The following is a 26,212-nucleotide window of genomic DNA, read 5'->3' on the forward strand; positions in this document are numbered from 1 at the left end:
CCCCATGGACTGCAGCTCGCCAGTCCTCCCTAAACATTCAGATAGAGATTCAAATCTGTTGACAGAAAAAAAGTAATAGAAAACTATTATTATTTAGTGTTAGGATAACTAAAAAGTTCAATTTTACTTCAATAAATGTGTAAAGTAAATAATAATGTAGGTGATTTGCAAAAAAAAAAAAGCAAAAACCATGTAGACAGTAAGTTTATGAATTAACTTTGTAAAATTTAATATTATAGAGTATATCTTTTGCTTTCCAGTAGCACGTTGTCTTAGTTTTAGTGTTAAGTATTGCTATTGCTTTGGTTGTATTTCCTGAACTTCACATTTATTTTTAGTGAAAATTAGAAGTCTGCTAAGAATCAGTTAACAGTTACCTATTTTAAACCACAACCCAAGTAGGAAAAGGAATGGATATTTTAGTGTTTATGTAAATTAGAACATGATAAAGCATGACAACTACATTTTAATTTTTTTGCCTTGGCATACAGGCACCATACCATGAAAATATACTCCAAGATTCTTTTCTAGTTCAGAAAAAATTCTTCTTAGACAGAGCAGCAATTCACTTTCAGATCAAAGGCTATGTAGACAAAAATGGTAGGTTCAAAAAACAGTTAACAGATTTTTCAGTTCTTCACTTTTTGTGGTAACGACTGTTGAGTGCTTATGTTGGACAATGTGGATGCTGCTGCTGCTAAGTCGCTTCAGTCGTGTCTGACTCTGTGCGACCCCACAGACGGCAGCCCACCAGGCTCCCCCGTCCCTGGGATTCTCCAGACAAGAACACTGGAGTGGGTTGCCATTTCCTTCTCTAATGCATGAGAGTGAAAAGTGAAAGTGAAGTTGCCAGTCGTGTCCAACTCCTAGCGACCCCATGGACTGCAGCCTACCAGGCTCCTCTGTCCATGGGATTTTCCAGGCAAGAGTACTGGAGTGGGTGCCATTGCCTTCTCCGGGACGCTGTGGATACTAGGCAAAATAAGAAAGGTATAGTGAAGGTTCTGATGGTAGGTTGCCATCAGTAAATATCTTTACTTTGTCTCTCACCATTGTTTCAAATTGTTACTCCCCCTTCTCGTTTCTGTGTGATAGCTGGAGTAGATGTCTTAGCTTCATCATTTATCTTGGATATTGAATTTATCACTTCACTTGAGCAACTAAAAATACTCCCTGACCTAAACCAAAATTTTTCTTCACATCCAGTTTGAAGCTCCTCTATCCTTGTGGGTGAGAGTCAGTTGTGTCTGACTTTTTGTGACTCCATGGACAGTAGCCCGCCAGCCTCTTCTGTCCATGGGATTATCCCAGCAAGAATACTGGAGTGGTTACCATATCCTCCTCCAGGGGCCCTTCCCAAACTGGGGTTTGAACCCATGTTTTTATCCTCATCTAAGGCCCAATCCTGTTATCTGCCATGAGAAAGGGAATCATTGTTGAGTTATTTTCCTCTTCACTTTATTTCCACCTGTTATTTTAAGTTATTTTTGCTTCTTCCAAGATCGAGGGAACAAGAATGAGAAAAAGAAATACATGGTTTTTATTGACAAATGCTGCTGTAATTGAGCAGCGGGGCCCTTTGTATGCAGGTATTAAAATGTGAGCTCTTCCTCTCTTGTACATTTGAGACCATATTTCTTCCCACCCACCCTATACACATACTCTGATTTCTGAAGGTGACAGTGCATTTGACATCTTCTATTCTTATGGCATACTTTATGAGGAACCTTCTGTTTCGATATGCCTGAGACCTTCAGGCAGCATCCTCCATCTGCGTCCTTTCGAAAGAGTTCCACATCTGCTGACCTTGTAAGTTGTTATGTACTGTATCTTGTTTAACTTGTGAATTAATTCTCATTGCTTTTTGTAAATTCCTGTAGATACTCATGATGTTTGAATATAAAGAGAACTTTATTTCTTCTCAAAATGTATGTGTTTTATTTTATTACTCCTTGGAAGGAAAGTTATGACCAACCTAGACAGCATATTAAAAAGCAGAGACATTACTTTGCCAACAAAGGTCGATCTAGTCAAGGCTATGGTTTTTTCCAGTGGTCATGTATGGATGTGAGAGTTGGACTGTAAAGAAAGCTGAGCACCGAAGAATTGATACTTTTGAACTGTGGTGTTGGAGACGACTCTTGAGAGTCCCTTGGATAGCAAGGTGATCCAACCAATCCATCCTAAAGGAGATCAGTCCTGGGTGTTCATTGGAAGGACTGATGCTGAAGCTGAAGCTCCAATACTTTGGCCACCTCATGCAAAGAGTTGACTCATTGGAAAAGACCCTGATGCTGGGAGGGATTGGGGGCAGGAGGAGAAGGGGACAACAGAGGATGAGATGGCTGGATGGCATCACTGACTCAATGGACATGGGTTTGGGTGGACTCCGGGAGTTTGCGATGGACAGGGAGGCCTGGTGTGCTGTGATTCATGGGGTCACAAAGAGTCGGACACAACTGAGTAACTGAGCTGAACTGATACTTAATTCACCAGGCTTCCTTGATGGCTCAGTGGTAAGGAATCGACTGGCAATGTAGGAGATAGTGGTTCAATCCCTGGGTCGGGAAGATCCCATAGAGAAGGAAATGGCAACCCACTCCAGTTTTCTTGCCTGGGAAATCCCACGAACAGAGTCTGGTGGGCTACAGTCCATGGAGTCTTAAAAGAGTCAGGCAGGACTTAGGGACTAAACAGCTTGATACACTGGCTATAACTTACACTGCAATTCTGATAGACATGATGTGAATGACTAAGTTGACTTGTTCCCAGTGAAGGGGAAACTATTCAGTCTGTTACCATTATGTACAATCATAATTGTAGATTTTTTCATAAATGTTTCACTGAATGTTCCTTTTCATTTCTAAATTATTGAGAGTGTTTATCATGCATGAACTTTGGGTTTTGTCAAAAGCTATTATTGTATCTACTGAGATAGTCTTGTGTGTGTTTCACCAATTATTCTGTTAATATGGTGATTTTATTCACTAAATAAACTACAGATGTTCAAACTGCATTATCCTCTTTGTGTATTTCTGGATTCTCTTTGCAAAATAATTTAAAAGATGTTTCAAGTAGAAATATTTGTATTTTTTTTTTCTGGAAAAGTTTTCTGTTTTTGATAATACGGTTTTTCTGACTGCATAGAATGTTTCTTACTCTTCTAAGTTCTGAAAGGCTCTGTATGGGTTTCATATTATTTCTCTTTTAGATGGTAAATAGTGTATACCAATGAGAACATTTGGTTCTGGAGTTTCTTTGGGGAAAGTTTTAATTACCAATTGAAATACCCTGAAAGAGCTGGAGCTATTAAAATTTAGAAAATGTATGTCTTCCCAGAATTTATTTAATCTTAGTATCAAGTATATTGGTGTGAAGTTACTTATAACATTTCTTTATTAACTCGTGGTCTCAAAATATGTTTTTTCTTTCATTCCTAATATTAGTAATATGTCTTCAGAATGTTTTTTTTTAATTAGTGGAGTTTGAAGTCTATCAATTCTATTGATTTTTCCAAATTACCAGGCTTTAGCTTCCTTGCTTTTCCTTTTCCATTTATTCCTCATCAGTGTCATTGAATCCTACTTGCACCTTTTTTTTTAATTGGTAGACAATTGCTTTACAATGTTATTTGATTTCTGCTGTACTCAATACAAATCAGTCATAATTATACATATAACCACTCCCTCTTGAGCCCCCTCCCCTCCCCCCATCCCACCACTCTAAGTCATCACAGAGCACCAGGCTTGTCTCCCTGTGTTGTATAATAGCTTCTTACCAGCTATCTCTTTTACACATGATACTGTATATATATATCAATGCTACTTTGTCCATTCATCCCACACTCTCCTTTCCTTCCTCCACTGTGTCCACAAGTCCATTCTCTACATCTGTGTCTCTATTCCTTCCCTGAAAATAGGTTCATTAGTACCCACCCTTTTTCTAGGTTCTATATATTTATGCGTTAAGATACGTGTTATTCTCTTTCTGACTTACTCTGTGTAACAGGCTCTAAGTTCATCCACCTCACTAGAACTGTCTCAAATTACTATTTTTTTTTATGGCTGAGTAACATTTCATTGTATGTATGTACCTCAACTTCATCCATTCACCTGTAGATGGACACCTAGGTTGCTTCCATATCCTAGTTATTGTGAGTTGTGCTCCAGTGAACAATGAGGTGCATGCATCTTTTAGAGTTGTGGCTTTCTCAGGGTATATGCCCAAGAGTGAGGTCTCTGGGTCATATGGTAGATTTATTTCTAATTTTTAAAGAAATTTCCATACTATTCTCCATAATGGCTGTATCAGGTTACATTCCCAGCAACAGTGTAAAATGTTTCCCTTTCCTCCACATCCTCTTCAGCATGTATTGTTTGTAGGTTTTTTGATGATGGCCGTTGTGACCAGTGTGAGGTGATACCACACTGCAGTTTTGATGTGCATTTCTCTAATAATTGCTGGTGTTGAGCATCTTTTTCATGTGTTTATTGGCTATCTGTATGTCTCCTCCAAAGAAACGTCTGTTTAGGTCTTACGCCCATTTTTTGATTGGACCGTTTTGCTGATACTGAGCTGTACGTGCTGCTTTAATTCGGGACCCACTTTGTAGGCTGCATCAGATGTATGCTCCTTGCCCAGATCAGAGGGGGCAGAAGTAGTGGCTTATTAGGGCTCCTTTGCTCAGTTGGGGCTGGGGAGAGGGACGATTATGGAAGCCACGCTTGGGAGATTTGGGGAGTGCCTGCTGTAACCTAGGCCGCAGGAAGTTGCTGCGGTCTGAGCGGGGTCCTGTGCTCTCCTTGGGGAATTAGCTCTGGGTCCGTGTCCCTCAGCAGAGCCGAGCCGCAGAGGCTCCCGGGAAGGCGGGCAGGAGCCCACCCCGTGCACCGCTCGGGGGCAGCTGCTGCCTCTGGTGTTGGGTTGGTCGGGGCAGCGTTTTGTCCCCTGCCTCAGGCACTCGCCCTGGCTTTGGCAGTGGCCAGTCGGCTTGAGTTCTTCCCTCTGGGAGCATAAGCTGCAGTCATGTCCAGTCGCACCTCTCACGCTCTGCCTGCTTTGCTGGTGGCCAGGCAGGCTTCTACCTGTGGGTTGCGGAGTTCACAGATGCCCCTCATCCCACGTGTGGCGTTCAGGAAGGTGGTTTCCGGCGGTCTGCCAGCTTGTGGCCTTAGACGCTCCCCGCGGCAACTGTCTCTCGCCTCTCGGAGTCGCCCAGACTTTTCCTCCGATGCCTCGACTGTGTTATACTAGCCCCCTTCACAGCATTCCATCCCGGCCCTCTCCCTGGGTCCGACCCCCTACACCCGGGCCTCCGCACCCAGCTTCCTTCCGTTTGCTGCAGCTGCGGCGCAAGCTGCTTCTTGACCGGCAGTGCTGCTGGCCACCGTCTCCGTGCAGCATTCTCTCCACTTTGCCTTCTGATCACCCGTTTCTGTGTTCCCCTTGGAGGTTCCAAAGCTGCCCCGTCTCTGCCCCTGAAGGGGTTTCAGAGAGTGTGGGGGAAGCTTTTCCTTCTTCATGGCTCCCTCCCTGAGGTGCAGGGCCCCGTGCCAAAATCCTCTCTCTCTCTCTCTCTCTCTCTCTCTCTCTCTCTTTTTTCTTTATCTTTTGCCCTACCACATACTAAGGAAATTGAGTTATCTTTTTGGAAGTTTGGGATCTTCTACCAGCATTCAAAAGATGTTCCAGAGAAGTTGTTCCACATGCCAATATACTTTTGATGTATTTATGGGGAGAAATGTGATCTCCTCATCTTGCTCCTCAGCCGTCTTGAAAGTCCCTTCTCCTACTTGTATCTTTATTAAACCCTTCCTTTCATTTATTTTTTGTTTAATTTCCTTCCCTTTGCCTAGCTTCCTAAGGCCAAAACTTAGGTCAGGAGACTACAACCTATGGACTGGAGGCCAAATTCAGTTTACCACCTACTTTTAAAGTACCTGAAAGCTGAGTGATTTTTACATTTTTTAATGTTTGAAAAAATAAAAATAATACTTTGTGGATGTGAACATTTCATGAAACTCAAGTTACACTTTTTATAAATAAAGCTTACTTTTAGAGTGTAGTCCTTTTCATCCATTTATGAATGCTTTCACACTACAATGGCAAAGATGTTAGTAGCAACAGTAAGCTACACACTCTATTATTTCCCATCTGACTCTTTATAAAAGAAAAACTGTAAACTCTTGTTTTAGATCATTAATTTTAAGTTTTTGATAGTTTGCTTCTGATATGAACATTTTAAGCTATAAGTTTCCCTTTGAGAAGCATTTATCCCTGCATCACAAACTTTTAAATGTTGTTTTCAATTTTACTTAATTCAAAATACTTTCTAGTTTTCTTTTTGCTTTGATGACAGTATGTTTAAAAATATATATATTTTTTATCTTTTCTTATAATTGTTTAGGGATTTCCCAGATATCTTCCAGCTATTTGTTTCTAGTTTATTTTCACTGTGGTTTAAAAACATGCTCTGTGTGATTTCAGTTCTTTTAAATTTGATGTGTTATGCCCGATGTCCGAATCCCCGAGTGGGAAGAAAAAAAAGGCTTCTAAGACAATGCAACTCGCAAAAAAGGGAAGTTTATTACTGACTCGAGCCAGGGCCTTCTGCCTCAACCATCACAGTGGTGCAGAGTCAGAAAAAGCCCCGAGCCCAAGCTGTTAGCAAATTTATAAGATATGCATAAGCAATTAGTAGCTGGCTTAAGCGGATTGGTTACATGTTTGCAAAGCAATTCTATTGGTACAGACTTTCGCGGGCTTTTTCAAACCTGGGCGTTCGCAGGCTTTTCAGTTTTCCCTTTGTCTCTTACTGGGTGCTTGATTGGCTGGCTCCAGGTTACCTGATGGGGGTAGGGAATCTTACCATTTCGGGGGAAGCTAAAACTTAATCCAGGCTGCCTGTCATGGTATTAACCCTGGCAGCCTCACATTCCCCCCTGTCTTCTTGTTTTTGTGGAAGGCCCAATCATGGGTCATTTATATGTGGGGGCAGTTGAATATTGAGATCTGAGTAACATTAGGTGGACAGACAGGCAGTGTGTTTTTCTTAACAACTTTCCCTTGAGAGAGACTTTATACTCAAGATGCTTTTTGGGAATTGGGGCGGAGGTCTCTTTCTTCTGTAACTTCTTCTTGCTGTGCCTGGGCGTAGGCCTGCCTGGCAGAGTAGAAGTCTCTCTATACCTGACCTAAGTTGGGGTGTCTTATATCTGAAACCAGCTTTTATTTTTGTAATAACAGCAACTTAGTTTGAAATTGTTGGCGCCTCTCAGAGATAAAATAGACAGTTGCCAAACAGGAGACCTAACAGGATGGTCATCACTGGTCTCCAGAAACAGGAGGCAACATTTGGGGTGATTTGCTGGTGGTCAAGCAACAGAGCTGTGTTCCAGGTATCTTGTGTTTAGTCTGAAGTTACCATATTTTACCTGGGTAGGGGCTCCAGTTCTGTAGAAGAACTCAAAAGACATTGTTATGCATGTTTTTTGAGTCAGAACCAGGACCCGTCTCAAGGCTGTACCACCATTTGATTGTTTTTTTCTCTGTTTTTGTATTTTTTTTTTTTTCCTGATTAGCAATTGTTTGAATCTATGCTTTAGAACTCAGGGAAGGTCAAGGAGGCTGAATAAAGCCTATATTTTATAGTACAGCAGGTCTGTACTCTAGAGTCACCAGCCCACAGAGTCTTGCTCAGCTTTAATTTAGGGAACAGGATAACTATGACTGTGATAATCTCTTGTCAAAATGGGGCATAGGATTGCCTCAACCTGGAGAAGAGACATTGAACTGGAAGTATTCCTGAGTTCTAAGTCTCAGATCTGAGCCTTGCATGATCAAAATCTCAATCCCCTGGTCTGCCATTTTGTTGTAACATACCCAGTTAGTAGTAGCTAAAGGAGGGATAACTGGAGTTTTAATAGACAAAACAAACCTCTTTTTTAGAAGAATAGGCCTGAAACCCAGTCTGGACCCGGCACTTCAGGGAGACCTGTAGCCAGGTGGCCAGTTGCCCAGCCTTATAAGAAGTAAGGTAGAAGTTACTAGCTTCCAGCATTGTTTTGAGAATGGTGGCATCCAAGCCCGACACGACTCAGAAAACTCAAGTGTCCAGCAATACAATGTCTAATCTGAAACTACACCCATAGTAACACCTGGTTATTTCTCAGGATGTCTGAACCATAGCTGAGTACTCTATTTTGACTTTTAATTGTAAAATTTTTTTTAATAGCCAAAGCAGATGGCACCATTAATGATGTCAGTGTTTCTCTAAGTATGAGAAGATGCAAGAATTGGGACTCACAAAATCTCTTGAAAAGATCTAACTATCTGAAGGCCTGTTCTGCCAGTTTTTTTTTTTTAGAGCACAGAGTGCCTTATTCTTGATCTTCACCCTGAACTCCCTTCAGGGCCGTTAAAAGTCAGCAGCTGCAGTGGCCATGATCCAATCTTTGTAGATGTAGATGGCAAGTGTCAATCTTCAGTTGGCAGAGCCCCTTTTTGTTCATAAACTTGACCATGATTTTGAGGGGGGCATTTCAAGGCCATTTTATCCCACGGTGCTGAGAATGTCCATTCTCAGGTTTGGCAAAGATTTCGTTGACAGGCCACTCAACGTGCTGTTACTGGACTAGGCCATAAAACAGTATCCAAAATTTTCTGGACCACCTGTCTTACTAGCCTCTTGGTCCAGGAAAACATTCCCTCTTGTTGCTTTTTCTCATATCTAGAGTTACACTGCCATCATCATTGATCTCATAGGGAACTATATATTATTTTATCAGAGGCCTCAGTCATACATTTGGCACTGTAAGAAATAGCAATTTTGTAAAACAGGTGAAATACAAAGAACATAGCCAGCAGTACTAGTAAAGTCACAAGTAAGACTTAAGAGCTTTCATTAGATGTAGCCCAGTATATATCCCAGGTCGTCTGACTTAGTCTATTTTGTACGAATCTTTATCTTTCAGGGAAATTATACATTGGCACTACCATCTATAAGGCACATAGCTCAGTTTTTTACTGTTACTAGACTGATTATCTTTAGCATGATATAATTGTTTTTAACACAGAGGAGACTTTAAACCTCTTATAATTGTGGGAGACTTTTTTGTTGTTGTTGAAACTTTTTTGTTGTTCTGATTGAGCTTGAGGAATAGAAAAAGGCTCAAATTTATGGCCAGAGTCAGAGTAGGCATTATTAATTGGCCCAGTGAGGGGATCTAAATTTTTTCAGGGCCAACCAGTTAGAGTCTTGTAGTGGAGAAATTTACCAAGGTAACCCAGAACTAGATACAGGTAATTGGCCACAAACCCAACAATTGGATTGATTTCTAAAACCAGCATAGAATCAGGCCTCTGCTAGAAAAGCATTTGATTTATATGCAAAGGTCTAACAAGTCAAGAAAACATTATAAATGATCATACAAAGCAGATCCAGCATCTTGGGCAAGCTGCCTACCTCTGATGTTGCTGTCTTCTCATCCTGGTGTAGTTTTTTTTGTTTGAGCATCATTTTAAGGTGAGATCAGGTCAGCTGTCTTCTCTATAGACTAATCCAGTGTAGGAGCCTTTGAAAGTGGGAATTAATCTAAGAGTTAATTTTTCTTCAGTTTTATTGTGCATGAGCTAGTTAAGAGTACCTGATAAAAAGTCTTTCCATCCAGGTTGGAGACAGTCTCTTAAATTATGTCTTTTTCCAGTCCTGGTTGCAGGTCACGAGGCATCTGATCTTCATCCAAAGATAGATTACTGAGATAAGCTTTAGAAACAAACTTTTACATTAATATCACATAACAGCAAAGAACTATCTGAGAAATGAGTCTTACTACATGCAGACTTCTATCAACAAACTGGGATTTAACATTTATGTACCTGTTAGTGAGATAACCTTCTTAGCTCATTTGTTAAACTTACTGGAAACCTAAGAGACCAAATTATTTTTATAACTAGTTTGAGAGGAAGGTTTTTTTTATTTCCGGAAAACACACGATTTAAACCTGTAATTTTTCAGATAGAAACCATAAAAGTTATAAGCATATTTGCTGGTTCATTTAGTCTTTTGTTAACTTTTGTAAAGTCATCAGGTTTTTCATTAGAATACCAAGACGTATCAGAATGTTAAGAACTCCATATACTTTTTAGGATATCTGTATTATAAATTTTTCATACATTATAACATGAGCAGATTTATTACTCATTTGATAATCTTTTCCATGTAATTTAACCAACTAAATAAACAGTTTAATATCTCTCTTTGGGGTGTTTCAGGGGCCCACTGAAACACCCCAAAGTTAGCTAGATGTCAAAGGAACTTCAAAAGAATTCAATTTAGGAAGTTTTATCGAAAAGATCAATTAAAAGCTTTAGAACATTTGGTCAGATTTAGTCAATATTGATGGGTGTATCATTTAGCTTGTTGATATGTCACAATGGGTGTAAATACCAAGGCTCAAGGTCTAGTGAAAGTTAGCTCCGCCACTTGGACCTAATTGGTTCTAAACAGTTTTTTTACAACCAGGTCATTTTTAACAAAATCCACTTATCTAACTAATTGTAATTTAATTTTAGAAAATCTTGATCATGCATAACTCTTTTTACTATTTTTTCATACTTTACTGAAAGCACACTTCTTGCTTTCTTTTAGCAATCAAGAGCTAACTTTTATATTAGCATTTTATAGATTGGTGAGCATAAATACCAGTGATAATTTTTAAAACTCTTGCTTTTTTTAAAACATTTTAGGATGGCATGGAACATTATTCATTTATAGTCCCAAATCTCTTTCGTTTTTCTGTAAAAAGAAATTAGTGTTTAGTAGTAAATGTTTTAAAATCTTATTTCATTTGGAAATGACCTAATTATTTAGACACACACACATATAAACCTGGCAGTCCTCATCAGACACTCCCTTAAATACAAGAATGCAGTCTCTCAGAAAACCTTCTATAGAGACACAAAACTTCAGATGTCTTCAAAGATTTTAAAAGGAGGAAGGGAAGCCAGGTTGAAAGAAGGAGGAGGAGGCGGGAGAGGGGGCAAAAGGGGTGGACTTACAGAAGTCTCCTGCCACCTGCAGACACCCAGGCGTTACAGGAATTTTCCTGGGCTTCCAGAAAAGGGAGACCAGAGACAATGCCGGCACACACACAAACACGGAGAGCCGAAGACAAACACACAGACAGACAGACGTCGGCCGACGACACAGCGCTGGGTTTTCGGGCCCCCTGAATTTTTTTTTTTTTTTTGCCTCCCGGTAGCCGATTTACTTTACCGAATGGCGTCCGCTGTTCACCAGACTCGGGGTCGGGACAGGAACTTTTTTTCCCGCGGAGTCGGCTGCCTCCCAGCGCGTCCGCTGGCCTTGGCCTTACGCCGCCTGGCCCCCCCCTTTATAGAAAGCCTTCCTGCAGAGTCGGCTGCCTCCCAGCGCGTCCGCTGGCCTTGGCCTTACGCCAACTAGTCCCCCTTTATAGAAAGCTTTCCTTCTGCGCCAGATACGTACCCTCCTGCTCCCCAGCAGGGCCTTGAATTTACTCTGGTCCTTCCTGAACACCGGTGTTATTATTTATCCTTCCCCTTTGTCCTGTAAGCGTTTTCTTCTCCCGGTCAAGGCATCCCGGACGAGCCCCCAAATGTTATGCCCGATGTCCGAATCCCCGAGCGGGAAGAAAAAAAAGGCTTCTAAGACAATGCAACTCGCAAAAAAGGGAAGTTTATTACTGACTCGAGCCAGGGCCTTCTGCCTCACCCATCACAGTGGTGCAGAGTCAGAAAAAGCCCCGAGCCCAAGCTGTTAGCAAATTTATAAGATATGCATAAGCAATTAGTAGCTGGCTTAAGCGGATTGGTTACATGTTTGCAAAGCAATTCTATTGGTACAGACTTTCGCGGGCTTTTTCAAACCTGGGCGTTCGCAGGCTTTTCAGTTTTCCCTTTGTCTCTTACTGGGTGCTTGATTGGCTGGCTCCAGGTTACCTGATGGGGGTAGGGAATCTTACCATTTCGGGGGAAGCTAAAACTTAATCCAGGCTGCCTGTCATGGTATTAACCCTGGCAGCCTCACAGATGAACTTATTTTATGGCATATCATGTGGCCTGTTTTGTTAAATGCTCCATGTATACTTGAAAATTATGTATATTCTGCTATTTGAGGTTGCAGTTTCAACCTAAATGTCAGTTAGGTCCATTTGGTTGATAATATTATTTATTTTTTCTATTTGTTATAGATTATATTTTTGTGTGGATTATCGATGATTGGGAGGAGGGCCTGGAAAACTCCAGTCATAATTCTGGTTGTCTGTTTCTCCCTTCATTACTCTTAGCTTTTGTTTCTTGTAGTTTGTCCTTCTATTAGTGAGTGTGTCCACATGAAGGACTGTTAGGCCTCCTTGATTAATTTATGTATTTGTCATTTCAAAATACCTTTTTATTTCCCCCTCTATTATTGCTGCTTATTATGTCATAATTTCCCCCTCTTTTTACTACGGCCTTTCCAGCTTCCTTATGTTCAGTGTTTTCACAGTTTGTATTTTTTCATTCTCTTGCATGCATACGTGCTAAGTCACTTCAGCCATGTCCGACTCTTTGTGACCCTATGGACCATAGCCCGCCAGGCTCCTCTGTTCATGGGATTCTCCAGGCAAGAATACCGGAGTGGGTTGCCATGCCCTCCTCCAGGGATCTTGCCCACCCAGAGATCAAACCCTTATCTCTTAAGTCTCCTGCATTGGCAAGCGAATTCTTTACCTGTAGCACCACCTGGAAAGCTCTTCCATTCTCTTACTTTATATTCTCTCTTTTTATATATTTAAAGTGTTTTCTTATATTCAGTCCTAAAAATCTCTGTCTTTTATTGGCCAGTTAGACCATTTACATTTGGTGTATATATCAGTATGTTTAGAGTCATAACAATGTTGCAATTATTTTTTTAAAAGTTGCATGTTTTTTATTCCTTTTTATCTTCTCTTCCTGTTTTTTTTTTTTTTTTTTTTTATCATGTTGAGTGTTTTAAAAAAGGCTTCATTATTCATGAGTCAGATATGTCTTCTGGTTAGGGTTAGGAATCTAAAATAAAAATAATTTATTTTTACATAAGCATATACTTCATAACATATTTTAATTTGGACTTTAAAAACTCAGTTATCTTTTTAAAACTTATAAATAATATTTTGTAATTACTCACATATTTATAATTTCTGGTGTTTTTTTATTCCTTTGGGAAGATCCAAGATTCCCTGTGGTATAATTTTTAGACTGAAAAATTTAGTATTTCTTTAGTTTTGGTCAGCTGATGATAAATTCACTTCCTTCTCCTTTTCTGGAAAGGTTTTTATTCCACTTTAATTTTTAAATGATATTTTGGCCAGATATGAAATTTTAGATTAATAGGTTTTCCTCTTTACCTTGAAATGTTTTCCATTTTCTCTGGCTTTCAGTATTTACTATGAGAAGGCTCAGTCACTCTTATTTTGTTTCTCTGCACATAATGTATCTTGTTTTCCATGCCTCTAGTTTTTCACAAGTATAGTCATGATATGCCTTGATATGATATGTGTGTACATTTCCTGTCTCCAGTTCATTGACCTTTTAGGATTGATAGGCTTATAATTTCTTTAAATTAAATTTGGTTATTATTCAGCCATTATTTCTTAAAATATTTTTCTGGAGTCTACTTAACGATAGGATGCTAATTACATTTGACCCTTGAACAGCACTGGGGTCCGGTGCATCAAGACCACTCCCTTAATACATAACTTCAGTTCAGTTCAGTCACTCAGTCGTGTCCGACTTTTTGCGACCCCATGCACTGCAGATGAGTCAGCTCTTCAAATGAGTCAGCTCTTTGCATCAGGTGGCCAAAGTACTGGAGTTCCAGCATCAGTCCTTCTAATGAATACCCAGGACTGATCTTCAGGATGGACTGATTGGATCTCCTTGCAGTCCAAGGGACTCTCAAGAGTCTTCTCCAACACCACAGTTCAAAAGCATCAATTTTTCAGTGCTCAGCTTTCTTTATAGTCCAACTCTCACATCCATACATCACCACTGGAAAACCATAGCCCTGACTAAATGGACCTTTGTTGGCAAAGTAATGTCTCTGCTTTTTAATATGCTGTCTAGGTTGGTCATAACTTTCCTTCCAAGGAATAAGTGTCTTTTAATTGCATGGCTGTGATCACCATCTGCAATGATTTTGGAGCCCAAAAAAATAAAGTCTGAAACAGTTTCCACTGTTTCCCCATCTATTTCCCATGAAGTGATGGGACCGGATGCCATGATCTTAGTTTTCTGAATGTTGAGCTTTAAGCCAACTTTTTCACTCTCCTCTTTCACTTTCATCAAGAAGCTTCTTTAGTTCTTCACTTTCTTCCATAAGGGTGGTGTCATCTGCATATCTGAGATTATTGATATTTCTTCTGGCAATCTTGATTCCAGCTTTTGCTTCATCCAGCCAAGCATTTCTCATGATGTACTCTGAATATAAATTAAATAAGCAGGGTGACAATATACAGCCTTGACATACTCCTTTTTCTATTTGGAAACAGTCTGTTGTTCCATGTCCAGTTCTAACTGTTGCTTGCTGACCTGCATACAGGTTTCTCAAGAGGCAGGTCAGGTGGTCTGGTATTACCATCTCTTTCAGAAATTTCCACACTTTATTGTGATCCACACAGTCAAAGGCTTTGGCATAGTCAATAAAGCAGAAATATGTATATTTCTGGAACTCTCTTGCTTTTTCGATGATCCAGCGGATGTTGGCAATTTGATCTCTGGTTCCTCTGCCTTTTCTAAAACCAGCTTGAACATCTGGTACAATTTGTTAAAAACCTATCTCCTGAAAACCTAAATTGCCTACTGTTGGGTGGAAGTCTTACTGTTAACATGAACAGGCAATTAGCATATTGTCTGTTATATGATCTATATACTGTATTCTTACAATAAAGTTAGCTAGAGAAATGTTATTAAAAAAATCATAAGAATATACATTTATAGTACTGTACTGTATTTATTGTTAGTGTAATTCTATACCATCTGTTTAGAAGTTGAATCATCTGTCAGTGTCTGCATCAATATTATTTGTATAATACTGTTACCAGATTTGGGAGGGTGAGGCTTGTAGAGGACCCTCCCTTGTGGGCCTCCATTCTTGATAAGGACACAAAGAAGAATCTGAGGTCTTACCATTAGCAAAAACAAGGTCATTGAATAAAGAGCAAAAAGAGCAGAAAGAAAAGAGAGAGCACCTCAAGGGAAAGGTGGGCCACACCAGGAGAGGCACTGGTACCAGAATGAAGAGGTACAGGATTTTCAAGACAGTGCTTTTACATATTTATTTAGGCAGGCATGGACTGACAGTTTTGACTGACGGTTGCAAGTTACATAATGACAGGCTCTGTTGTGCATGCCTTTCCCATAATTCAGTCTGTTATAATCAGATGTATGCATATATAGAATATTTATGAACCCTTAGTGGACTCCTGGCTGCCTAAGGTCACTCGAGAACACAGCTGTACAGGCAGGTCATATTTGGAGAAAACTCTGTGGTTAGTTTGTATCCACTATGTGTTTAGGGTGCATACATATGCCAGGAATTGGATAAGTCTCTGTGGTTATTTTGTAGCATATCTATGAGCTCCTTTGGGGATGTGTCTGGAGTGGGGCTAGAGATCAGCTTGCATTGCTCATGTTAATTTCCTAACTAACAATACAAAACACTCTAAATAATAAAAGTATTACTAACACTAAACATAAAAAATGAAAATATAATGTGAAGAACAAATTTATATTTGTTTACAAGTATGATGAATTGCGTATTGATAATGAAGAAACAAAAATATGATTACTTTAAGGTAACATAGAATAATGGAATTGCTTCCTGATAACTTAGTTATAAACTAATGAATGAATTATTATAAAATTTTTATGGCATACAGTGTTACAGTCAAATCCATAGTAAATTATTGGAAACACTGTTACACTATTTTAAAGCCACTCACCTGTGATGTTAGGCTGATATGCAGTTTCTCCAATTATGAGAAAGAGGCATACAGAATTGTAAAATAATTATTTGAAAGAGAAGTTATAAAACAGTAAAAAACTTAGCACATTATTAATTTTATATTAAATATCATCACTGCATGTCTATGTAAGCATAGGCTATCCACTTCAATAGAAGTCCTGCATACAGTGTTCTACACAATGAATTTTTCAGTTCGGTTCAGTCACTCAGTTGTGTCTGACTCTGCGACCCTATGGACTGCAGCACACCAGGTTTCCCTGTCCATCACCCACTCCCGGAGCTTGCTCAAACCCATATCCATTGAGTCCATGATGCCATCCAATCATGTCATCCTCTGTCATCCCCTTCTCCTTCCGCCTTCAGTCATTCCCAGCATCAGGGTCTTTTCCATGGAGTCAGCTATTTGCATCAGGTGGCAGAAGTATTGGAACTTCAGCTTCATCATCAGTCCTTCCAGTGAATATTCAGGGTTGATTTCCTTTAGGCAGTGCCAATCATGATGATGAAACAAAAACTCTCATACATTTCTTGCCTTACCATTATTGAATTTTCACATGAAGGTACATGCATACACAGCATTTATGTTTTTTAACTATATGGTGTAATGATTATTTACTATTCCTCATGTGGAAATGGATAATGGTAAAGGTCTTTATCCTTATTGTCTTCACCTTAATTAGGCTGGGGAGGAGAAGGAGGAAGAGTGTTGGTTTTGCTGTCTCCAGTAGCAGAGGTAAAATAGCTGGAGAAGGTGAAACTTCAGGCAGGAGAAACAGGCACTCGTGGTGTAACTTCATGAAAATACATCATAATTTGTCTGATTTTTTGCTTTTTCATTTCTCTAAAATTGTTTCTATATGGTTCCACCACTTACTTTAGTTTTTTTGCCATATTGTAGGAGGATCAGTATCATAAAAGAAGTCAAAAGCAGTCTTGAATAATTAGAACCCTTCTACTAGATTGTCAATTTGTTTTTCTTGCACTCCTTCTATATCTTCTTCTTCATTGTCTGACACTGCTTCGGAAGTACTCATCTTCATCAAGACATCTCTGTTAATTCCTCTGGGTCATTATCTCTTGAATCTCATTGGGATGCATGTGTAGAAATCCTTCACCCCCATCTTTATTTCCCAAATCCACAATCTATTTCATAATTTTCTTGACTGGCTCTGTTGTAAATCCTGTGAAGTCATTCATAATCTTTGGACAGTTTTCTGTAGCAGGAATTTATTGTTTTGGACTTGATGGCTTTCATAGCTTTTTATAACAATTATGACATTTTCAGTTATATAATATTTCAGACTTTTATACTGTTCTCTCTATTGGAATAGTCCTCTCCATATAATATGGTATATAATGAGTCTTAAAAGTCTTTATGTCCCACTAACCTAGAGGTTGAATTAGAGAGGTTTGTGTTTGGGGGCAAGCAGATCACTTTGATGCCTTTGCTGTTAAACACATGGGATTTTTGGTGACCAGAGGCATTGTTCAATATCAAAAAAGCTTTAAGAGGCAGTTCCTTACAAACAAGGTACTTCTTGACTTCAGGGACAAAGCATAAATGGAACCAGCTCAGAAAGAGGATTCACATTGTCCAGGCCTTCTTGTTGTGGTACAGCCCCAAAACTGCAGCTTGTGTTTACTTTTTCCTTTCAAGGTACTAGTCTTGATATGACTGCATTTGAGTATCCCTTTATACCGTAAATCCTGGTGAGCAATTAACTTCCTTACTAATAAATGTCCTTTGTGGCTTTTTTTTTTTTTTTTTTTTCCAAAATAGGGTGCTTCTCTATGCCTTAAAAACCTATTCAGGCAGATATCCTTTCTCCTTAATGATTTTCCAAAAAGCATCTGGGAACTTATCTGCTATCTGTTGATCTGTTGAAACTGCTTCTCTTGTTATCTTGACATTGTTTTAAGCCAGGCCTCTTTTTAAAATTATCAAATGATCTTTTACTGGCATTAACTTCTCCACCTTTAGATCCTTCACCTTCTTTTTGCTTTAAGTTTTTATACAATGACTTGGTTTTTGATCAAATCATTTTAGAGTCTATAGGTATGTCTTTCTTAAAGCAATCCTGCACCTCCATAAAAGCTGTGTTTTCAATAGGAGATAAAAAAATATTTCCCATAATGTTCAAGGTTTTTGTGCCTGCTGGCATAGCTGCAGCTACAGCTTCACGAATTTCCTTTTATTTTTTTAATGTTGGTCCTTATGCTGTATTTATTTATGTTTAAATATCTATAGTACATAATCAAGCAATTCAACTTTTTCTTGTAGCATCATGACTTTTCTCTGTTTCTTGGTAGCACATCTAGCATCACTAGTGGCACTTCATATGGGTTCCTTGGTATTATTCAGAGTTTACTGCATGGTACTAAACACAATGAAAATACATGAAAACTGAGAGGTACTTTATTGTGATATGCAATTTACCAGACAATTTTACTGCTTACATGGAGGTGATTAGTATTACATGATGTTTTAAGCTAATGCTCTCAATACTTGACCTCACCACAATAGCAATAGGAAGTGGTTTAGAAATTATTACCATGATGCAGTTATGTACAGCAGTTAATTTTATGTAGTTATCAGTAAATACATTTGTTTACATTTCTGTCCACTGCAAATGACACCATGTAAGGTCTGTAAGTGTTTGTGTGCATAGAATTTGATAAATGATAATTTTTTAGTAGATTTCTGTGTGCTTTATGATAGTAAATGATAAAATGAATTAGTATTTGTATTTTATGCATTAATGACATACCTTTTAAAATATTTTTCATATTTATAGGCTATGAAGTTCATCTTGAAGTTTATTTAAATTGGTGCAAATCTACAGAATTTTTTCCAATATATTTATTTTTTTAAAAATCACATGTAAGTGGACCTATGCAGTTCAAAACTGTGTTGGTCAAGGGTCAACTGTGTATTATTTTTGCAGTGCTTTGAATTATTCTGAGATCTAGAGCTCAATTCTTTTGGACAGATTGCACTGCTGTTCTTCCAAGTTCACGGATCCTTTGTTTCCCCCTGCAGTGCCAAATCTACTCATAGTTTCACCCAATAAAAATTTAATTTTAGATAATCTAGTTTTTATATCTAGAAATTTTGGAGGGGTTTAAAAATATTTCATTTCTATTTATTAGGCTTCTATTTTATAAATACTTAATGTATGTTTAAAATAGCTCTTTTAGCATTTTTTGATGAATCCATCATCCCATAATTTCTGGGTCTTTTTTTAAGTCAATTTTATCCTGATTTTGTGTCACAGTTTCTGGCTGTTTGTGTAATAATTTTGATTGGCTGTTGAACATTGTAATTTTATTAGTTTTTTTTTTTTTTTAATTTTTGGCCCTAAAATTGATTATTTGGATAAATTTTACCTCTGTTTGTTTTTAAGCTTTGTTAGTGCATGAATATTCATAGGCGTCAAAGCCTATCTTCACTCCAGAGCAATCTCAGCACTGATCTCCACTGGTTACTGTACTGTCTCTACTTGCGGTAGGTTGAAGCATGAATGTCTGCCTGCCCTGTGTGAGTTCTTGGAATTGTTATGCATACACATCATTGGTCTTTCTTTGTCCTGTCTTTTAGAGTTTTGCTCCATGTATGCCCAGCCTAGTTCACAGCCTAGTACAAAGACTCAGGAATCTCTAAACAAATTTCCAGAGTCCTCTGTGAACACAGTTCCCTCCTCTCCAGAACTCTGACTTACACTTCTAACTGACACACACTCCCCAGAAACCTGCACTCCAATCTCCCATTTAGCATGTAAAAATGCCAGGGCTATCTGGATTTCCCTTTTTGCATTAATGGTCTGAATTGTCTCTGGGAAAGAAATGGATACTTGTTTGTCTTGTATGATTTATATTCCATCTTTCAAGGATTGCAAACCTGCACTCTATGTTGTTCAATGTCTTGAAATAGCTTCATGTATCATTTTGTGTAGTTTCTAGTTGTTTATGGTGGGAAGTTCTGTCCTTGTTTATTCTTCATGGAGCATAGCAGAGAATTGTTGTATAAAATTGATACAAGAATAAATCTTAAAACTTAAGATCTATATTAATGGTAAAGCCTTTGTGATATTAGTTCTAACAGTGAAGTTAAGGTTTGAGATAGTGGTAAAACATGGAGTTTACAGTCTCATACACCTGTATTTGGATGTTGGATAAGTTACTTAATCTTCTGACTTTCAATTTCTTCCTTATAATATGTTATTATAAAACCTGCTTCAGCTTTTTATGAGGGTTTAATGAGGTTTTAGGCCTGCATCTTAGCTTGTCATTATTTTAGATTTGATGTATGAAATCAAAAAAGATAAAAATGTAATCTAAAAATGTTTATGCTTATATTGGTTTTATTCACAATTTGAGCAATTTAATGCATTTAAATTTTAAAACTCCTCATTCTCAAGTATAAATGAGAAGAATATAAATTGATGTTTGCTATAAGTTTAATTTTACTTATTATGTCCTCTGCAACATTCAACAATAAATCAAGCACAAATTCCCAAGCACATGGTTTGTCAGCCACAAAGCGGAAATCTTTCATTTCTATTAGTTACATGTGTACCTAAGCTCAATTTTCACATTACACATATCTGAGTAGAAAACTGTTTTTGTTCAACATGTTGTAATTTGCCTTCTCAGAAGACTGCCTTGTTTTTATAATTGTAGTACTTATTTGTTTATCTGCTATAGGCTCTGTCCTTTCAGCTATACTTTGATGAAAATGACAGAGATGATCAGTAAAAATATACTGGGTGACCAGAAGATTTGTTGGGGCTTTCTGTAATGGTTTATGGAAAAACCTGAATGAACTTTTTGACCAGCTCTGTAAAGTAGGAAAAATAAAGTACAATCTAAAAATATTCCCGTTATGCTCTGTAATGACCAGAGGGGTGGAATGGGGGGTGGGAGGGAGGTTCAGAAGGGAAGGAGCATATTTACATGCATGGCGAATTCACACTGTTGTACACTAGAAATTAGCACAACGTCATGAAGCAATGTGCCATTAAAAAAAAAAAAAAGGCAAGATAAAAAATACTCCCCTTCAGTTTGATTGTAAATGTCTCTGCCTTCCTTCACTCTCCCTTTGCTCCATTTTCAGGAGAAGAGTTAGAGTACATGACAGTTTATGAAAGACCATTGTTAGTTGTTTGTGACAAAATTAAATCAGAGAACTTTTGATAACTAAGGATAAATTCATTCTTTAAGCGAGTCTTTGACTGTTCACCATGTGCCAGATGTGTTACAGGCCTGAAGATGCAGTGGTGAAAAGCAAAGCTTTACCATCGTGAAGATTAATCATGAAAGCTAACACTTACATGGTGTTTATTGTGTTCTAAGTACTTTTAAAATAATTAATTTAAAGTTCAGAACAATCCCATGAGATTAGGTAGCCTTATTATTGCCAGAGACATTGAGGCACAAATATTATTAATTTGTCGCAACTCCCACAGTTAGTAATAGATAGAGCTGTAATTAAAACCTAGCACATCAGACTGCAAAGCTCACATTCATATATGTGCTAGTGACGTATGCTGATGTGCTCAGTCGTGGCCGACTCTTTGCGACCCCATGGGCTGTATGTAGCCTGCCAGGTTCCTATGTCCGTGGATTTTTCCAGGCAAGAATACTGGAGTGGGTTGCCATTTCCTTCACCCATACTAAAAATAAAGTACTAAAATACAGTCTGTTCTTCAAATCCATAGGTTTTGCTTGTGCATACGGGGGGCTGACTGTACTATGCCATTTTTGGTAAAAGACTTGAGCATTGGCAGATTTTGGTATCTGCAGGGGTTCCTGGAACCAGTGCCTCACAAACACCGAGGGAATAATTAGATAATTATTCATGTCATGGAGTAAAATACAACAGGGGAGAAAAATAAGGGAAAATGTATATGGGGAAACTGTTTTAAAGAAACATCAAATGCCACTGAGAAAGTGGCATTTGAGTAAACCTATTGGAGAAAAATACGCCTGTATATTTAAGGTATATAGTGTATGTATTTATATATGTATGTAAGTTATGTGTATATGTATATTCTATTTAATAGAATAGAGGCTAAATAATAAAAAGTTAAAAATTTCAGGTCATTACGCAAATTAGTTTAGGACATCTGTTTAATTTGCAGATACTGTGTTTAAATATAACTGCTTCTGTCAATCAACATTAATTCAAACTCAAAAATACCCCAAATATTCAAATAGTTGTTACTCATGGAAGATTTTAGTGACTTAAAAATGGGAGCAAAAAAGCCTGTTTTCTTAAATTTGTGGATGATTACCAATACATTCTTTGGTGATCAATTCTAGTCGTAAAATTGAGTGTGATCGATCATTATGAAGTGTGCACTAATGATGATTAATTGTACTGACTAAAGACACTGTTAAAGCCTGCAATGATTCAACTTGTCATTGTTGAAAAAATTTAAATGCAATAACAAGCTGATGCAACTTGTTTTATTTAAGCATAACATTTTTCTGGGTTTCAATTAATACTTTGGTCACCTGATGTGAACAGCCGACTCATTGGAAAAGACCCTGATGCTAGGAAAGATTGAGGGCAGGAGAAGGGGACAACAGAGATTGAGATGGCTGATGGCCTCACCAATGCAAAAGTATAGTTGCATAGACACCTAAATAACTTACTAATGATGACTGTTATTTAATATGGCTTTCTAAATGAATATATCTTAATACATGCCAAACGCATCATGATTTGGTTAATAATGAATAATATACTTTGTAAGAAAAGAGTTTAATCATCACAGAATAAGAAGTTGTATGTTCAGTTGTTTGTTTTTTCCTGTACCTAATATTTTGCATAATAGTGGCATTTGTTTTACTCTAAGCTAGTTAACTTGCAGAAGCATAAGCAAGACTTTAAAGCACATAATAAAAACTAAAATGATTTTAAATGAAAACCATCATTGCTGGAGAAGGAAGGTCTATGAACAAACAGAATTATGGTAGAGTTTCTCAACTTCAGCCTTGGTCTCATTTTGGGATGGTTGCTTTTCCTCATGGAAGACTGTCACAGACATTGTAAGATATTTAACATCATTCCTGGCCTCTACCCACTAGATGCCAGTAGAATTTCTTTACCCATCAACCTGGTCATGACAACCAAATATCTCTTTAGACTTGGCCAAATGTCCCCTGGGAGACAGAGTACCCCTGGTTAAGAATAGTATCAGTATTAGAAATGCCTTCTTGTATTAATAGTTATATTTATAATAGTCAGTAGATTCTTGTGTGTTTATGCTCAGCTGTGTCTGACATTTTGTGACCACATGGATTGCAGCCCACCAAACTCCTCTCTCCATGGGCTTTCCCACTGGAGTGGGTTGCCATTTCCTTTGCAGGGGATCTTCCCAACCCAAAGACTGAACCTAAGTCTTTTGCATCTCCTCCTTGGCAGGTGAATTCTTTACCACTGAGAAACTTGGGAAGCCCAATAAATAGATTAGCAAATTTATTTATTAAGAACAAATTATATTCCAAGTGTTTTGATAGGTGCTAAAATGTATATCACCTCATTCATTTCATCTGTCATATGAGGAAGCACTTTTGTGATGGTCGTTTGACAGATATGGGAACTGAGCTCCAAGAGATTGACTTGCATGTCCAAAGCCCTATAGCCAGTAAATAGCAGAGAAAGCATTTGAAGTCAGGAAGTCATAGCTGTCTGATTTCAGGAATTATATTCTCAGCCAGTTTTCTTTATTCTCCTCATTTCCTTAAAGATTGAATTTAAAATGATTTCTGTGGATTCAAGAATCAAATGTAAAAAGAGAAAGCTATAGCCAATAAAAATGGTTTAGACTTTTTATAGAACCCAGTGAATACTATGGGTGACATTTAGAATAAGCAAAACACACATTATACCATTTCACTGCCGCTGCTAAGTCACTTTAGCCATGACATACTCTTTATAACCCTATGGATTGTAGCCCACCAGGCTCCTCTCTCCAAGGGATTCTACAGACAAGAATTCTGGAGTGGTTTGCATGCCCTCCTCTAAGTTATCTTCCTGACCCAGGGATCGAACTCCTGTCTCTCTACATCTACCTGCATTGGCAGGCAGGTTCTTTACGACTAGGGCCACCAGACAAGCCCAGTACCACATCACATCGACTCTCACAGATTGTTGAAGGCATTACAGTTATAAAACTGAAGTCCTCACTTTCTTGATGTTCTTTGACCTGGAACTGCTTTCAGCTCCTATACGTTGCTTTTATTTTCTGGAAACAAGTCCTTCTCATAAGTATTATTTTAAGATGGTAGCTTGTTCCATCAAAATCAGAAAGAGAAAGACATCTTCTTGAAGGCTTGTAAACAAATACATGCTTACATATTTTTATAGAGAAGTGCACGCTTGCATAATAAATATGTTCATAAATATGTCTGTGTATTTTCATATAGAAAATATAAAGGGATAAATATATATACATATTATATACTGGTATATAGTATATACATTTAGAACTGGACATGGAACAATTGACTGGTTCAAAATTGGGAAAGGAGTACAACAAAGCTGTATGTTTTCACCCTGCTTATTTAACTTATATGTGGAGTACATCATTTGAAATGCTGAGCTGAAAGAATCACAAGCTCGAATCAAGACTGCAGGGAGAAATATCAGCAAACTCAGATATGCAGATGATACCACTCTAATGGCAGAATGTGGAGAGGAACTGAAGAGCCTCTTGAGGGTGAAAGAGGGGAGTGAAAAAGCTGGCTTGAAGCTCAATATTAAAAATAAAAACTCAGACCATGGCATCCAGACCCATCACTCTATGGAAAATAGAACAGATTTTCTTGGGCTCCAAAATCTCTGCAGATCGTGACTGCAACCATGAAATTAAAAGTTGCTTGCTCCTTGGGAGAAAAACTGTGACAAACTTAGACAGCATATTAAAAAGCAGGCACCACTTTGCCAACAAAGGTCCATATATAGTCAAAGCTATGGTATTTCCAGTAGTCATGTGAGGGTGTGAAAGTTGGACCATAAAGAATGCTGAGTGCTGAAAATTTGATGCTTTTGAGCTGTGGTGCTGGAGAAGACTCTTGAGTGTCCCTAGGACAGCAAGGAGATCAAACCAGTCAATCCTAAAGGAAATCAACCTGGAATATTCATTGGAAGGACTGATGCTGAAGCTCCAATTCTTTGGCCACCTGAGATGAAGAACTGACTCATTGGAAAAGACCCTGATACTAGGAAAGATTGAAGGTAAAAGTAGATGTCAGCAGAGAATGAGATGGTTAGATATCATTATTGACTCAGTGAACATGAATTTGAGCAAACTCCGGGAGATAGTGGAAGACACAGGGACCTATCGTGTTATAGTGCATGTGGTCACAAAGAATGGTACACAGCTTAGCAACTGAACAATAATAGTGACATAAAAAAATATCAGTATCAATGTGGATACAGATTTCTATCTATCTATATATATATATTTATGTGTATTGTATATATAATGTATTCATACACATATGTGAATATAATCATAGGAATGACATTTCAGCACCTTTTCCATGTTTCATCATTAAAAAGCTAATCACAGATCCCGTCCACCTTCCATATTGGGAGATTTTGCAGAATATACACATAGAAAAAAAAAAAAAAGGAGTCATCGTTAGATTGTTGAAATCATTACAGTTTTAAAACTAAGGTCCTCACTTTCTTGTGTGAAGACACAATTAGTCTGAAAAGCATTAGTTCAGAAAAATGTATGGCAGTTTCACAACTGTTATCTTGTTTTTAAGAATTCAAATGAAAAAGAAAATGGCAAAACATCAAAAAAAAAAAAAAACAAAACATGAAATTAGAAGAAAATGCTCATTTTAAATAAAAGAAATTTTTGTCTTTACAGGACAGAATTTCCTGAGTATAACATTAACATCTATTCGTAACAAATTTCCTCACTTGAAAAAACACTTATTTGGCAACTCTGACAAGTTACAGTGTGACATTTTCAAGTCTGTGCATGAGAGAGAAGAATCCTTAGAAAGACCTTTTACAAAAACTTCTCTCTAATCCTTCAATTTACAGAACAGTCACAAATATGTCATCAAATCGAAAAATCGATGACAAGATACATCATTACTTTATGTTTCCTCTCAAAGGAAAAAGCCTGATAATTAAATTGTTACCCTATATTATTGCTCATT

This window comes from Muntiacus reevesi, chromosome 16 (assembly GCF_963930625.1).
Source record: "Muntiacus reevesi chromosome 16, mMunRee1.1, whole genome shotgun sequence".
NCBI lineage: Eukaryota > Metazoa > Chordata > Mammalia > Artiodactyla > Cervidae > Muntiacus > Muntiacus reevesi.